Here is a 16,452-nt window from a genome sequence, read left to right on the forward strand (position 1 = left end):
ACTGTTAGCTCTGTTGTCACATCACCGCCGACACACGTGTAATTATATGTGTTCACCTCTCTCTCTCTCTCTCTCTCTCTCTCTCTCTCTCTCTCTCTCACTCTCCTATTTTAAGCTAGTAACTACTTATAAATGAATTTTAAACACTCTGTATAGATGTAATTCAATAAAAAAGCTGTAATATAGTATACATCTCATAAGACTTGTCAGCGTTGCCTTTGAGACGTTGTCAAGTGGTGACACGAGGGACAGCCCTGCGTGAGTGGGTCATACTCGGTCAGTCTCCCGCCATGGAAGCTATTTAAAAAAAAAAAAAAAAAAAAAAAAAAAAAAAACGCACCTATAGACTTTTACCTCAGGGGTGGTGTGGAAAAAAAGTCGAAAACAAGAGAAAAAATTAAGAAAAAACAATTAGTAGTAGTTAATATATGATATGAGAGAGAGAGAGAGAGAGAGAGAGAGCGCACGTGTGTGGCAACGATGTGGCAACAGAGCTAACAGAGTGAGGTCCCAGAGAGCCCGACCCAAACTGCCTTGATAAAATAGAACGACTGTAGTAAGTTACAATGGAGCATTAGTTAGACAAGAGTGCGCACTGTGAAGAGAACGGACTTCTGTGTGCGATTGACTAAGTTCACTGCGAGACTTCATGAACAGTGTACTGGAAGTGCTTCAGGAAATCCTTCTTACTGTCAGTGTCTGAGAGGAGGCGGTTATTCATCGAGGTGGCCATGGACTTGCTGTAAGTAGGCAGAATGTTTCATACTGTACTTTTTTCCATACTATACTTACCTCATTTCACTCTTTAATGTCCTTTATTGGTGTGAATAAAGTGTTAGGAGCTATGCATGTGCAGTAGGAAGGTGTTTTTCTGAGTTAGGCTAGGTTAGGGTCCATAAGTACCAGTCCACGAGCCAGTCACCAGAATGTTTAATATTGTATGAACCTACTTCTAAACCCTCCTTTTTTGCTTCTTTTCCATTTATTTCAGTCATTTATGTGCCCTATTGGTGTGATTTGGGTCTTAAATAGGTGCTATGCATGTCCAGAGGGAGTTGTGTATGTGTTTCTCTGAGTTAGGGTCCATAAGAACAAGTCCATAAGCTGGGGCCCAATATCCGGACAGGACCACTATCCGGACCTGCCTATGGCTCTATTACGTCGGATATTGGAGTGATTACTGTACAGTATATATACATATATATATATATATATAGAGAGAGAGAGAGAGAGAGACAGCAAGCTCGCCCCCAACGCGTGGGTTTCGTTCCTAATGTGCCGCGTTCGGCTCGAAACTGCGTAAGTTTTAACTACTCCTTATTTTGCTCCCTATATCTCCTAAACGTGGTACTTTGCTGTTATCTGCCATTGGTAATCAATATCAAGCACTTTAAGTGTTAGAAGGTTTATTTAATGTTATAACTTACAAATACAGTACTGCACACCAAAACTTTGACATACAAATACGTAAACACAAGGCAACATTCCGATGCCGAAACCAGTCGGCGTCGGAATGTTGCCTTGTGTTTACGTATTTGTATGTTGAAGTTTTGCTGTGCAGTACTCCATTTGTAAGTTATAACATTAAATAAACCTTCTAACCACTTAAAGTGCTTGATATTGATTACCATCCATCCATCCATCCATTGCCAGACGCCATGTATCCCAAATGGGGTGGCCAAGGGCTTAGAGTTAATTGTTTTACAGGGAGGGGCACTAATCCTCCACCAACCCCACTTGACGTAGGGATGCCAACAGCATCTGGTGTTCCCAGGCGGTCACCCATCCAAGTACTAACCAGACTCAACGTTGCTTAACTTCGCTGATCGGATGGGAAGCGGTGTACTCAACGTGGCATGGCCGTTGGAGATAACAGCAAAATACCACGTTTTGGGAGTCTAGGGAGCAAAATGGTTTCTGGACTATTCGCTGTCAATCCAGTTCTCCGTCACCACAATAACAAGACAACATAGACTTTGATGGATCCCCCTGAAATATAGTTATTAAAGTATTGATTAATTAATAAGTATATTTATAAAAGTATTGATTAATTAATATAAGTATATTTATAGTGCGAATGGTCCTGACAGGGAATCGTCCATGTTTTGACGGGGAATTGACATGATGGCGAATTGTCTTGGAACCCACCGATCGTGTGTAATCTATAACTGGTTACAAGGCTTTATTTAATGCTTTAACTTTCTTTAAGTGCTTTAACTTACAAGTGCATATCAGAATAGTAAATATTTAACTTACATATACAGTACTGTGGAAAAGCAGTATAGCAAATATTTAACAAACAAATAAAAAAGGTAATATTCTGACGCCTGTCAGAAAACTGGTTATAAGACTTTATTTCTTGCTTGAACGTTATTTAATAATACTTTAACTTGCACATAAACTTACCAGAATAGTCTATCTATCTATTGCCAGACGCCTCAATCCCGTTTGGGGTGGCCACAAACAAATCGCCTCCAAGTCGCCCTGTCCCCCGCCATTTCACTGCCCTGCTCCCAACTCACACCCCCCTCTCTCATATACCTCTCCACCCCATCCCTCCATCTCATCCTCGGCCTCCCCCTCCCTCTTCCCCCTCCACCTCACTCACATACACTCTCTTCGTCAGTCTTTCACCCTCCATCCTCTCCACATGGCCAAACCACCTCAGTGTGTTCCTCATAACGCTTCCTATCACATCCACATCCACACCACAATGCTTCTTTATATCCTCATTCGTCAGCCTGTCTCTCCACGTGACTCCACAGGCTCCTCTTAAATAACTCATTTCCACTGCTCTCACTCTTGACTTGTGTCCTTCCAACAATGTCCAAGCTTCACTTTTGTACGTTAGAGTTGGTATCACAATACTGTCATGTAGTAACTTTTTCACTTCCATGCTCACTTCCCTGTTTCTTATCACTGCTTTCAAGGAACCAGCAACCTTTCTTCCCTGCTGTACCCTTTCAAGCACTTCAGCCTCCAAACCTCCATCCTTACTCATCACACTACCCAGATACTTAAACGTACTCACATTTTCCAATTCCTCACCATCCAACCTCGCTGTACATTCACTAACTTCACCTCTCTCAAAGACCATCACTTTACTCTTCCCTACATTCACCTTTAGGCTCCGTTTCTTACACACTCTCTCAAACTCATCCACCAAGCCTTGCAGCTCCCCTTCGTCTTCACTGAACAACACAGTATCATCTGCAAACAACAGTACAGTAATCCCGCATATTTCGCGGTAGTTACGTTCTTGTAACCCCCGCGAAAAGTCAATTCCGCGAATACTCTATTAACAATTGAAAACTTGCACTTGTGTCCACTATGCTGCCCATCACACAGTCCATGTCCATACTGATTGCGAGACAATACGCCGTCAGACAATTCCCCGTCAAAACATGGACGATTCCCCTTTAGAACAATTCGCACCCTGGACGATTCCCCGCCATTCTATAAATATACTAATTAATACTTTCATCAATATACTTATTATTAATTAATCAATACTTTAATAACTATATTTCAGGGGGATCCAGTAGTCTATGTTCAGTAGCGTAGGTTCTGGATATTATTTATTGCACCTTTAGTCAATAATTAACTTGTTTCTTCCTTGCTGTAGTCGCCTTTGAATTATATTCTAGCGTCACCCATAGCTATCTTCAATAATGAAGGCGAATTGTTTTGTGTTTGTTGTGACCGCGAATTGTCCCGAAACCTCCATACTCATCCCAAAATACCTTCGTACAAGATTGAAAGCACATACTCCATTATGAAGGAAAAACGTAAACACTGTACTGTAATACACAATTATCTACACATTTATTAACAAAACAGTATAAAATAAAAAGATGCATTAACTGGTGATAGCAAACACTCGCACGGTCGTTTCTTAGCTTGTCCAGTGACACAATTTTCTCTGCTAAGGTCATAACTTGATCGTTTTGTCACTTTGGAGTTCTTACTAATTGTATTATTAGCCTTTGGTGAGGCTGGCTTACGTCCTGGGGCCATGTGGAAAGCAAGTGGGAGGCAAGAGGCTCATATCATAGTGTGGTTACAACCACAACAGCCACTTAAGGCAGTCAGGCGTGGACTGAAGAATGCGAGGCAGAGAGCAGTGTTGCCATATCCAAACGACGAAATTATGCTAGGGCAATGAAAAAATTATGCTAGATTGAGCATATTTGTTCCAAGTAAAAAATGAATTATGCTAACTTGAAGCTAAATGATAAAATTCTATACATATTCGTGCAACATATTAATTATATATTGTTTACTATGAAAATATTAAAATGAACCTACATACAGTAAGAGGATAAATATCGGTATCTACCCATACTGCTTTTTCCCACGAAACTTACGTTTTTCTGATGGATTTTGATGTGATTCGTTCGATTTTGAGCATCATTTCCGTCGGAAATAACCATTTTTTGAGATATGACCCCCCCCATCCCCCTGAAATAATGAGGGATCTTTGGGGAATCGGGGGTTATAGGGAGGGGGGGAAACACAGAAAATGGTCATTTCCGACTGAAATGAAGCTGAAAATTGAATGAATCATACCAAAATCCATCGGAAAAACCTAGGTTTCATGGGTAGTGTACAAAGCTCAAACTTATCCTAACCTAACCGAACCTAACCTAACAACCTAACCTAACCTAATCCAACCTAACCTAACCTAACCTAATCCAACCTAACCTAACCTAACCTAATCCAACCCAACCAAGCCCAAACTGAAAGTAACCAACTATTCAAACATCTTACCCTATTCGTCTCTCTCTCTCTCTCTCTCTGATTTGTAGCTTTTATAAAATTATTCTAAAAATATTCCATTCCATTCTAAATTATGCTAGAATGATTCTAAAACTTCTAATATGCTAAAAAATATTCCAGACTCGAAAATTTGATCAAAATTATGCTAAAAGAATAAAATTATGCTAGATATGGTAACACTGGCAGAGGGGCCACGGGAAAGGGACAGAGGGTGGCGTGAGTTTACCGCGCTACAATTGGAAGCTGCGGGAATTTCATTTTTTTTTTTTTTCTGTATATTCAAGGATATTTTTGTTGAACTTATTAATGCTAAGAAAATCCGCGAGAGGGCAAAACCGTAGACAAAAAATCCGCAAAAAATGCGGGATTACTGTACAGGGAGTTTCCAAACACTATCCTCTCTCACCAGGGCCACTCCAACATCCACTACCCTACCTTGTACCTCTTTTATTACCCCATCCGTGTACAGATTCAACAACCATGGAGACATGACACATCCCTGTTTCAAACCAACTTTCAAAGAGAAAAATTCACTTAGTTCACCATCCACACGCACTGCAGCCTTCGCACCATCGTACATACTCTTCACAGCATTCAACAACTTCCCATCTACTCCATATATTCTTAACACTTTCCACAATCCTTGTCTATCCACCCTGTCATATGCTTTCTCCAAATCCATGAAAGCCACATACAACTTCTTTCCCTTATCTAGAAACTTTTCCACTAAAGATCTAAGAATGAATATCTGATCTACACAACCTCTTCCCTTCCTAAAGCCTCCCTGTTCTTCTCCAACTAATTTCTCTGTTCTTTCTCTAACTCTGTCTATAAGTATCCTACCATACACTTTTCCTATTATACTAAGAAGACAAATGCCCCTATGATTACCACACACTTCTTTTTCCCCTTTTCCTTTGTACAAGGGAATAATTATACCTGACTTCCAATCCTCCGGGACTCTACCTTCCTCCCAGGCCAATCTGCACATCTTCCACATCCATTCTACTACTATCTCACCCCCATGCTTCAGCATTTCACCACACACTCCATCAATTCCTGGGGCTTTCCCCAATTTAACTTTCTTCATTGCTTCCACAACTTCTATCCTACTGATTTCTTCCTGTCTTCTCACCTCCCTCCTTCTCCCAGCCATTCCCCAGCCACTTATACTCGCATTACTTCCATCCTCTACGTTCAACAATTCCTTAAAGTGTTCTCTCCATCTGCTCACTTTTCTCCCTTCTCCACTAGTAATCTACCATTTTTATCTTTCACTCCCCTGCTAACTTCACTTCCACCCTGTCTTACTCTTTTCACTTCTCTCCAGAACATTTTCTTACAGTCCCTCCACTTTACACTCAAATTCCTTCCAAATTCCTCATCCACTCTCTTCTTACTCTCTCTTACTAATCTTTTCACCTCTCTCTTCCTTTCCACATATAATTCTCTCTTCCGCCTCTCAACTTCTTCCACGCCCCTATTTCTCATCCATTCATTGTATGCTTTCTTCTTTTGTGCCACAGCCTGTTTCACCTCTTCAGTCCACCATGCTGTTCCTTGCACCCCCCTCCATCTTCTCTTCCTTCCACACACCACATCACATGCTGCACATATTTCTTCTGTAAATATCTTACACACACCTTCCACGTCTCCCATCTTCTCCAATTCATATTTGCCCAATCGTTCCTCCACTTCTCTCTTATACTCTGCCTTTTTCTCATCCTCTTGTAACCTTTCCACTCTCCTTGCAACTACTCCTTCCTCTCGTCTTTCCCTTCTTCTATTCCTCCAATTTACTTGCATCCTAATTCTGGCCACCACCAAGTAGTGGTCAGAAAGTCCACTCCCCCAACCTCTATACACTCTTGCATCCTTTACACATCTTCGCATCCTTTCATCCACACACACATAATCAATCATTGCCTTCCTTTCATTCAGTTCACCACCCACCCTTCTCATCACTTGCCATGTATACCTGTGGATCATTTTACGCCTGAAAAGGGTATTGGCTATCACCAACCCCCTCCCAGCACAAATGTCCACTAACGCACTCCCATTCTCATCTATCTCAGCAGGCACACCCCACTCACCAACTATTCCATCCACCTTCACATTACCAACTTTACCATTCATATCACCAATCAAAAACACTCTCTCATTCCTTCCAAACTTTTCCATGCACACTTCCACATTTGTCCAGAACTCTTCTTTCACTCTTCTAGCACGATCTTGCGTTGGCGCATACACACACACAATCGCCCACATTTGTATTCCAACTTTCAACTTTACCCACACAATCCTTGACCCAACTGATCCATACTGTCTTATGCTCTTCTTCCATCTTTTACTCACAACTATACACACTCCTTCCTTTGCCCTATCATTCTCATCTACTCCTGCACATATACCCCATCCATACTCCCATTCTCTCACACTTTCTCCTCTCCATTTTGTTTCAGTTATTCCACATACATCCACTATCCAGAATATTCTATCTATCTATCTATCTATAGCCCGACACCCTAATCCCACAAAGGGTGGCCGCAGACAAAACGCCTCCAAGTCACTCTGTCACCCACCATTTGACTCCCCTCCCCCCAACTCACCCCCCCCTCCCTCATATACCTCTCAACTCCATCCCTCCACCTCATCCTCGGTCTACCCCTCCCTCTCCCTCCCTCCACCTCACCTACATACACCCTCTTAGTCAGTCTTTCATTCTCCATTCTCTCCACATGTCCAAACCACCTCAGTGTATTTCTCCTAATCTTTTCAACCACATCCACATCTACCCCACAACGTTCCTTCATTTCTTCATTCGTCAACCTGTCCCTCCACGTCACTCCACATGCTCCTCTCAAGTAACTCATTTCCACTGCTCTCACTCTTGACTTGTTCCCCTCTTGCAAGGTCCACGCCTCGCTTCCATACGTCAGGGTAGGGATCACAATACCATCATGCAGTGACTTCTTAACTTCCATACTCACCTCCCTATTTCTCATCACTGCTTTCAGTGTACCAACAACCTTTCTTCCCTGCTGTACCCTTTCACTTACTTCATCCCCCAAAGTTCCATCCTACATTAACTTTCATCTTCCTCCTCCTACACACTGTCCCAAATTCATTCACCAAACCTTGCAACTCCCATTCATCTTCACTCAACAATACTGTATCATCAGCAAACAGCAACACCGGAAGCTTCCAGATCTCACCCTCATTCATTAGGGCCACCCCCACATCCACTGCCCTACCTTGCACCTCCTTTACAACCCCATCCATATATATATTAAACAGCCATGGAGACATCACACACCCCTGTTTCAGTCCCACACTGAGATCAAAGAACTCACTCAGCTCACCATCCACTCGCACCGTAGCCCTAGCTCCCTCGTACATACTCTTCACAGCACTCAACAGTTTCCCCTCCACTCCATATATTCTTAATACCTTCCACATACCTTGCCTATCTATTCTGTCATAAGCTTTCTCCAAGTCCATGAAGGCAGCATACACTTTCCTTCCCTTCTCTAGATACTTCTCCACTAAACATCTTAGAACAAATATCTGATCTACACACCCTTTTCCCTTCCTAAATCCCCCTTGTTCTTCTCCAACTAGCTCCTCTGTCATATGCCTAACCCTATCAATGAGTATTCTACCATGTATTTTACCAGTCACACTAAGAAGGCAAATACCCCTATGGTTACCACATACTTCTCTCTCCCCTTTTCCTTTGTACAGAGGAACAATTATACCTGATTTCCAGTCCTCTGGAACCCTTCCCTCTTCCCAAGCCAATCTACACAACTTCCATATCCACTCCACAACAATCTCACCCCCATACCTAAGCATTTCACCACACACTTCATCAATTCCTGGGGCCTTTCCCAGCTTAATCTTCTTCATCGCTTCCACTACTTCCGACCTACTGATCTCTTCCTCCCTCCTCTCATCTCTTCTTCTCCCAGCCATTCCCCAACCACTTATACTCACACTGCTCTCACTCTCTACATTCAACAAATCCTCAAAGTGCTCCTTCCATCTCCTCAATTTCTCTCTCTTCTCCACCAACAATCTATTATTCCTATCTTTCACTCCCCTACTATTTCCCCTTTCACACTGCCTTACTTTCTTTACCTCCTTCCAAAACAATTTCTTACTCTCCCTCCATTTCACACTCAGATTCCTCCCAAACTCTTCATCCACTTTCTTCTTACTCTCCTTCACCAGTCTCTTAACCTCCCTTCTCCTGCTCACATATACCTCTCTCTTCTCTCTCTCATCTTCTCCCCTACCTCTACTCGCCAACCATTCACCATATGCCTTCTTCTTTTGTTCCACAGCTCGTTTCACCTCATCATTCCACCATGCTGTCCCTTGCACACCCTTGCATCTCCTCCTTACTCCACAAACCGCCTCACACGCTGCGCTTATCTCTTCCGTGAATATCTTACATACGTCTTCCACCCCTTCCATCTGCTCTAGCTCATACCTTCCCAATCTTTCTTCCACTATGCTCTTATACTCTGTCCTTTTCTCACTATCTTGCAATTTCTCCACTCTTCTCACAGGAGCTGCTTCCTCCTGTCTTCCCCTTCGTCTCCTCAACCACTTTCTCTGCAGCTCTACCTTGGCCATCACTAAGTGATGGTCCGAGACTCCAGAGTAGTAATGTAAATATTTATCTTACAAATACAGCACTGAGGAAGAGCAGTACAGCGAATCACATCATGTGATCAAAACAAACCGTGCATGCTGGCCGTGCTATGCTAAGTAAATCTTGCCCAGATTTTTCCACTCATTTCATCCATTGAAGTGAGTCCTATGCCCTATTCTTATACAAAATAATATACAGTATATATAAAAAGGAGAAAAGATAATTGATAGTGCCATACACCTGGAATTGGCTAATTATCACCTGGCAACACTGCACATGCATTCATTCGCTAATTTTCCCTGTTTATTTCCCCTTGAAATATGCCGTATGACCTGTTCTTATAATAAAAATATACATAAGAAAGGAAGGGAGAAGCCTAAGTGATATTTTCATTCACCTGGAAGTACCTAATTTATTATGTATTGTCCAGATTTCCTGCCAATCATTTCACAGCGTATAAATTAGCAGCTGTCACCACGCTGACATTGTCAACTCTTGGCGGTCCCATATCCGCCTCGTCATTCAGTTCAATGTTGTCTCTTGAGGTGAAACCATGTCGCACTTCCACCCCTCCATTTCCGCCACTTCTAGAGGGCCCTATGACTTGTACCCATACTAAACCTCATGTTGGAAGGGGTAAAGGACTAAGTGACTACTGTGGAACATGAACTGGCTAATTTATCCATGATAATGATGGACAGTGACTACAATCATTCTGGTGAATCGTGTGATGAGCCATTGGAGGAAATGGTGATAAACTCCCAGTACGAGTGCTTCAGTGTACCAGGTTCATCCTGGCTCCAAGGGAAAGGAGCCCTTAGTTACTGCAAGTGACAGTGTATAATATAGTGTAAATAAAATAGAAGTGTAAATAATGTAAATAAAATAGAAAATTTAAACAAATGTAAATACTGTAATTACTAATATAAGAATATGAGTACAAATATTTGGAGTAGTGAAAGTGAAAGCTTTGCTCTCTACGCTAGTTTACTGAACAAGAAAGTGAATGCCTGGAGTAAAAATAAACTACTATTACTGAAGGAAACTTATGGATAAATAATGTATATATATATATATATATATATATATATATATATATATATATATATATATATATGTAATATATATATATATATATATATATATATATATATATATATATATATAATATATATATATAAATATATATATATATATATATATATATATATATATATATATATATATATATATAATATGGTTGTAAAGCAAGTTGATAGGTTTAAATATTTAGGTACTTATTTAGCCAAGGATGGTTCTTTGAACTTTGAATTCCAGGAAAGGTTAAAGAAGGCTAATCAGGCAATGGGAATGCTTAAAAATATTTGGAATGATAACAATTTCTCTGTGCACACAAAAATCAAAATTTATAAGGTAATGGTTAGGAGTATCTTAATTTATGGACACGAGTCTTGGTACAGCACAGTGACTATGGAAAATAAATTCTTGGTGTTTGAAAACAAAGCACTTAGAAGAATATTAGGAGTTAAGTGGTGGGAAAGGATACCAAATAGTAGAATTAGAGAAATAACAGGAGTGCAGCCGATCGATGAATATGTTAGATTCTCACGATGGAAGTGGCTAGGACATGTGTATAGGAGACAGGGAATAGTACGAGGTACACCAGGGTGGGTGGCACTTGGTAGGAGAGGTAGAGGAAGGCCAAAAGAGACGTGGGTGAGGACAATGAGACGGGAAGCTGGAGATGAGTGTTGGGGAGATCTTGAGGAGTTATCACAAGATAGGATGTGGTGGTGTGGCACTTGGTAGGAGAGGTAGAGGAAGGCCAAAAGAGACGTGGGTGAGGACAATGAGACGGGAAGCTGGAGATGAGTGTTGGGGAGATCTTGAGGAGTTATCACAAGATAGGATGTGGTGGTGTGAGTTCATCGAGGCCCTATGCATCCCCGAGGGTGCCACAGGAAATGATTGATTTGATTGATTGATTGATTGAGTGATATATATATATATATATATATATATATATATATATATATATATATATAAATATATAATAAATATATATATATATATATATATATATATATATATATATATAATATATATATATATAATATATATATATATATATATATATATATATAAATATATATAAACATATATAAATAAATATATATATATATAAATATATATATATAAATATATATACAGTAATCCCTCTAATATCCGAACGCCCAATATCCGAACATCCCCACTAACCGGACATAATCCTCCTGGGATCCAATATTCCCAAAATGGGCCAAAAACCGCAAAAAATTAAAAAAAAATCTGACTTTTTTCCCTCCCATAATTTGAAATTCCCGCCTGGCGCCAAACAGCTGTTACACCATGGTCCCTTCACACCTTCCTTCCTCCCCCTCCCCCCTCCCCTGTCAGGTTGCCATTTGGTATTTTTCATTACCAAGTGTGGGCCAATTTGGTAATGAAAAATTCGTTTGGTAATGAATTAGAATAATGCATTACCAAATGGATTTTTCACATGTAAGAGGATACACAGGATGGAGATGGTGGATTGTTTGCTCTCTCTGATTAATCTGCTACCCTACATAGTGTGAAAATAATCAACATGGTGTTAGTTATAAGGAGAGTGATTACATGTATTTCCACTTGTATATATAATTAGTGAAGAATATATGCTAGCTTTACGAATTTGGTAATGAAAAGTTATATTTGACAATGAAAGTTGAGGAGATTGGTAATGTGGCTGTTGCGATCTGGCAACTCTGTTTCCCCACCAACATCAACAGTCACAGCTTAACTCCGATGGAGAGCAGGTACTCATAGCAGTGCAAGCCACAGGTGCTTGTTTTTTGTGAATAAACAGTGAATAAACTGCAATACCTTGCCACTAGAACACACGGGAATTTACAGTGTTGTGCAGTGTTAAGAAATTAGAATTTAGAGTGCAGAGGACTAACTGTGGACTGCAAACTGGCGGTTCAAACCAGTCCAAGAGCAAGGGACTTGTAAGTACCCAGAATGTTTAATATTGTATAAACTCACCTCTAAAACCTCATTTTATGGTTCCTTTGCATTTATTTCAGTCTTTTATGTCCCTTATTGGTGTGATTTGGGTCTTAAATAGGTGCAATGTATGTCCAGAGGGAGTTGTATAGGTGTTTTTCAGAGTTATGGTCCATAAGTACAAGTCCATAAGCTGGGGCCCAATATCCGGACAGGAACACTATCTGGACCTGCCTATGGCTCTATTGATCCGGATATTGGAGGGGTTACTGTATATATATATATATATATATATACATATACACGTGTAATAAAGTACAGTACTAGGAATATAAAGTGTGAGTGCGTTTATGAATAATAAATGACAGAATATCAGCAGGGAACGAGCGCGGTTGGGAAACTGCTATGCGCTCATAATATACATTGCTTTCACTTTTTTTTTTTTTTTTTTTTTTTTTTTAATGGTTTCCAAACTACTTGAAAATCATAGAATAGTGTTTCTAGTGATAATATCAGGCTGTGGTAGTCATATTACGCGTTGTTGGGAAGTATAAAGTGGAGACTTCGTTACCCAACTTCAGAAGTCTCCACAAATCCTATGGCAGTCGACGAAGGCTCAACAAACATCCCAGGAGAAAGCTGAAGGTATGTGCCATATGCATGTGTTATTATAATATTCTTGGACTAATAACTGATTTTTGGCAAATTTTTGAAGAAAGTCAGTCGGAACGCAAATATCCCCGTGTGAGATGCACGGACCGTCTCTGACATTCCTGCGCTTAAGGGGTTAATAGATGTAAAATGTCTATTGTTCACATAAAAACACAGAACAACGAGGACCAGGTGAAAAAAAAATGCTGCGTATTGATAATTTTATTTAAAAATTTATAAAACATACTTTTTATGACAATAACCAGGCAAATTCATAACCAACCACTCTAGAGACTTGCAACTTCATCTTACAAAATAAAGGACCTCACTAGCTATAGGCCTGTGGTACTAGTTTGTGCATAAAAGTAGCAGCATCGTATGGTAATGTCGATTTTTTTTTTTTTTTTTTCACGTAAAAACAATAGTACATTTACTAAAATATTTTTGGATAAAGTAGAGACAATCAGCTTCAAAATGACGTAAACGTCATTATCCTAGGTATAATAGTTTTTCCGGTATCGTTCTTCAAAGTTGTAAATACTTTAAATGCTATTTCTGCCACTTTTAAAAAATGGCCTATGGGTATACTCTTGCAAGCGGGGCCTCGTATACATAGATGCATATATATGCAGTATATATATGTACATATATATATATATATATATATATATATATATATATATATATATATATATATATATATATATATATATGTACATTATATATACCTGTATATATATATATATATATACAGTATATATATTTACAATGCTCATCAGAAGTATTGAACGCCTATGCCCGGGCGCGTAATACTTATAGCCAAAAAAGAATCATCCGTGTTTGGTAGTAAAAATTGAGCCAGAAGTTTGCGGCGCTAGCATGACGTCACGGTAGCCTGAGGCCTTCCTACGCGCTGGTTGGTTCCTACCTCAGTTGCCCACGGGCTGCCTGAGAGAGGAACTCAGCTGTGTCTCCCTCTCTTTTTGTGCCATTTTTTACTGAGTGTCCTGCAGTGTTTTGGCTTTCGCCACTTTGTTATGGCACCTACCCGTGAACTATCGGGTGAAGTCATATCCCAGATCATTGCTCTAAAGGAGGCAGGCCACCAAACGAAGGAAATTAGTGAATTGGTTGTCGTGGCTCGATTGACCACTTATACCATAATTATTGTTCGACATCTTCAGGAAAAATATATTGGGAAGAAAAGGGATCTTTATTTTGTTTTTGTTGATTTGGAAAAGGCCTTTGCCTTTGACTGAGTCCCTAGAGCGATGGTGAAGTGGGCAATGAGAAAGTTTGGCTTGGAGGAGTGGCTGGTTAGGGTGGTTATGGCCATGTATGTGGGTGCTCGCACCCAGGTAAGAGTGAATGGAGATTTGAGTGATGAGTTTTCCGTGAATGTTGGTGTGCATCAGGGGTCAGTTTTGAGTCCTTTGTTGTTTATCATGGTACTTGAAGCCCTCTCACAGGACTTGAGAAACGGATATCCGTGGGAGATGTTGTATGTTGATGATTTGGTGTTGATTGCACAGAACAAAAGGGAGGCAGAGGAAAGACTTAGGAAGTGGAGAGATGGTATGGGGCATAAGGGCTTAAGGGTAAATGCAGATAAAACAAAAGTGACAATATCTAGGGTTGGTGTCGGTACTGTCAATGACGAGGGAGAGTGGCCATGTGCAGTTTGCCACAAGAGCTTGGAAGTAATTCCATCTTGTGTAGTGTTTGTGAAAAGTGGGTGCACAAGAGATGTAGTGGTGGTCAGAGGTAGACTGTAAGATAATGCAGATTTTATGTGTACGACATGTCTGGGAGAGCAGATGGAGATTGTCAGGCGTGAAAGAATTGAACTTGCTGGTGAATCTCTTGAGTGTGTGGAAGAGTTTTGTTATTTGGGAGACATGTTGTGTGCTGGAGGTGGGGCTGGAGCTAGCTCTGTGGCTAGGGTGCGAAGTGGTTGGAAGAAGTTCAGGGAGCTCTTGCCGCTCCTGACGTTGAGAGGACTCTCCCTACGTGCTAAGAGGTCTTTGTATGCAGCATGTGTTAGGAGTGTAATGCTGTATGGTAGTGAGACCTGAGCAGTAAAGGAGGAGGATATTTGCCGGCTCAGACATACAAAAATGACAATGATTAGGTGGATGTGTAGTGCGTCTCTGCTTGCAAGGTCTGGGGGGGCTGGGTTTATGATGGAAGAGTTGAGAGGTAGGATGGGACTGGAGTGTATTGGTGTTGTGATGAGGAGAGGTAGATTGAGATAGTTTGGCCATGTGGAGAGGATGGGGGATGATAATTCGGTGAGGAAGGTGAGAAGTGTTGATATTGGGGATGGGGTTGTGAGGGGTAGACCGAGAAAGACATGGGACAAGGTCATTAAGTGTGACCTCAGGGTTAAGGGACTGAACAGGGAGGCTGCAATGGATCGTGCAGCTTGGAGAGCCGCCATTAGGTGACCAAGGCCGATGCATACAAGCATGTTGGAGCCTTTAAAAACGAAACGAAACGAAATGTTATAATGCATTCATTTCTTGCTGCAGCATGTTCATAGTCATATTATATACTTTTTCCATATCCTAGTGTTTTATATTAGTTATGTGAATATGAGTGTAAAGTATGAGGTTAGCTTGAGATGTAACTGCCAATTAAGAATGACGAGTGAGGGGCTGGGAGGGGTAGGGGTATGGGGGAAGGGTTAGGAGCTGGGGTTGAGGCGGGTGGAGCTCGTTTTGTCCCCCCTTCCTGTCTTCCCTGGGTATATGGGGGTACGAAGGGGGCACCTTTGAGCAGAAATTAGTGATCATGAGTGTATACTACAATACACACAAAAAGACAACAAGAGAAATTGTACAGGACTGAACACAAACCAGCAAATATTACCAAAAATTATTTTAAGAAAAATTTAGCATATGTTATAGCCCAAAATAATTTTGAAAACTTAGCTGCATACACTGCTTTATCCTGTACTGTACATAACTAATCAAGAATTATAGAGGGATGACCGGTATCCAGAATATTTTTGACTCCATACCAGATTGAATTTGCGTTCCAGTTATATGGATGTGCCGATGCATCGGATGCTGGTAAATCGAGCTTTTACTGTACATGAATACGGTATATCCGTCTGTCTGTCTGTCTGTCTATCTATTGCCAGACGCCTTAATCCCTTATACAGGGTGGCCACAAACAAATCGCCTCCATGTCACCCTGTCCCCTGCCATTTCACTGCCCTGCTCCCAATTCACACCCCCTTCTCTCATATACCTCTCCACTCCATTCCTCCATCTCATCCTTGGCCTCTCCCTCCCCCTCTTCCCCTCCACCCCACTCACATACACTCTCCTTGT

The 16,452-nt window shown here is 40.8% G+C and overlaps 1 protein-coding gene and 1 non-coding gene across 2 annotated transcripts in view; one reads left to right on the forward strand and one right to left on the reverse strand.

Annotated features, from left to right (window-relative positions):
- LOC145416994 (UBX domain-containing protein 7) overlaps positions 1–16,452 on the forward strand; it is a 276,989-nt gene that overhangs the window by 167,726 nt on the left and 92,811 nt on the right. The window lies entirely within an intron of this gene.
- LOC145417051 (5S ribosomal RNA) lies at positions 1,750–1,868 on the reverse strand. The gene has a single exon (XR_013900396.1). It is a non-coding gene; the product is annotated as a 5S ribosomal RNA (ribosomal RNA).

The sequence above is a fragment of the Coenobita brevimanus genome, chromosome 108 (assembly GCF_032717465.1).
Source record: "Coenobita brevimanus isolate Jiangsu-jjx chromosome 108, ASM3271746v2, whole genome shotgun sequence".
Lineage (NCBI taxonomy): Eukaryota > Metazoa > Arthropoda > Malacostraca > Decapoda > Coenobitidae > Coenobita > Coenobita brevimanus.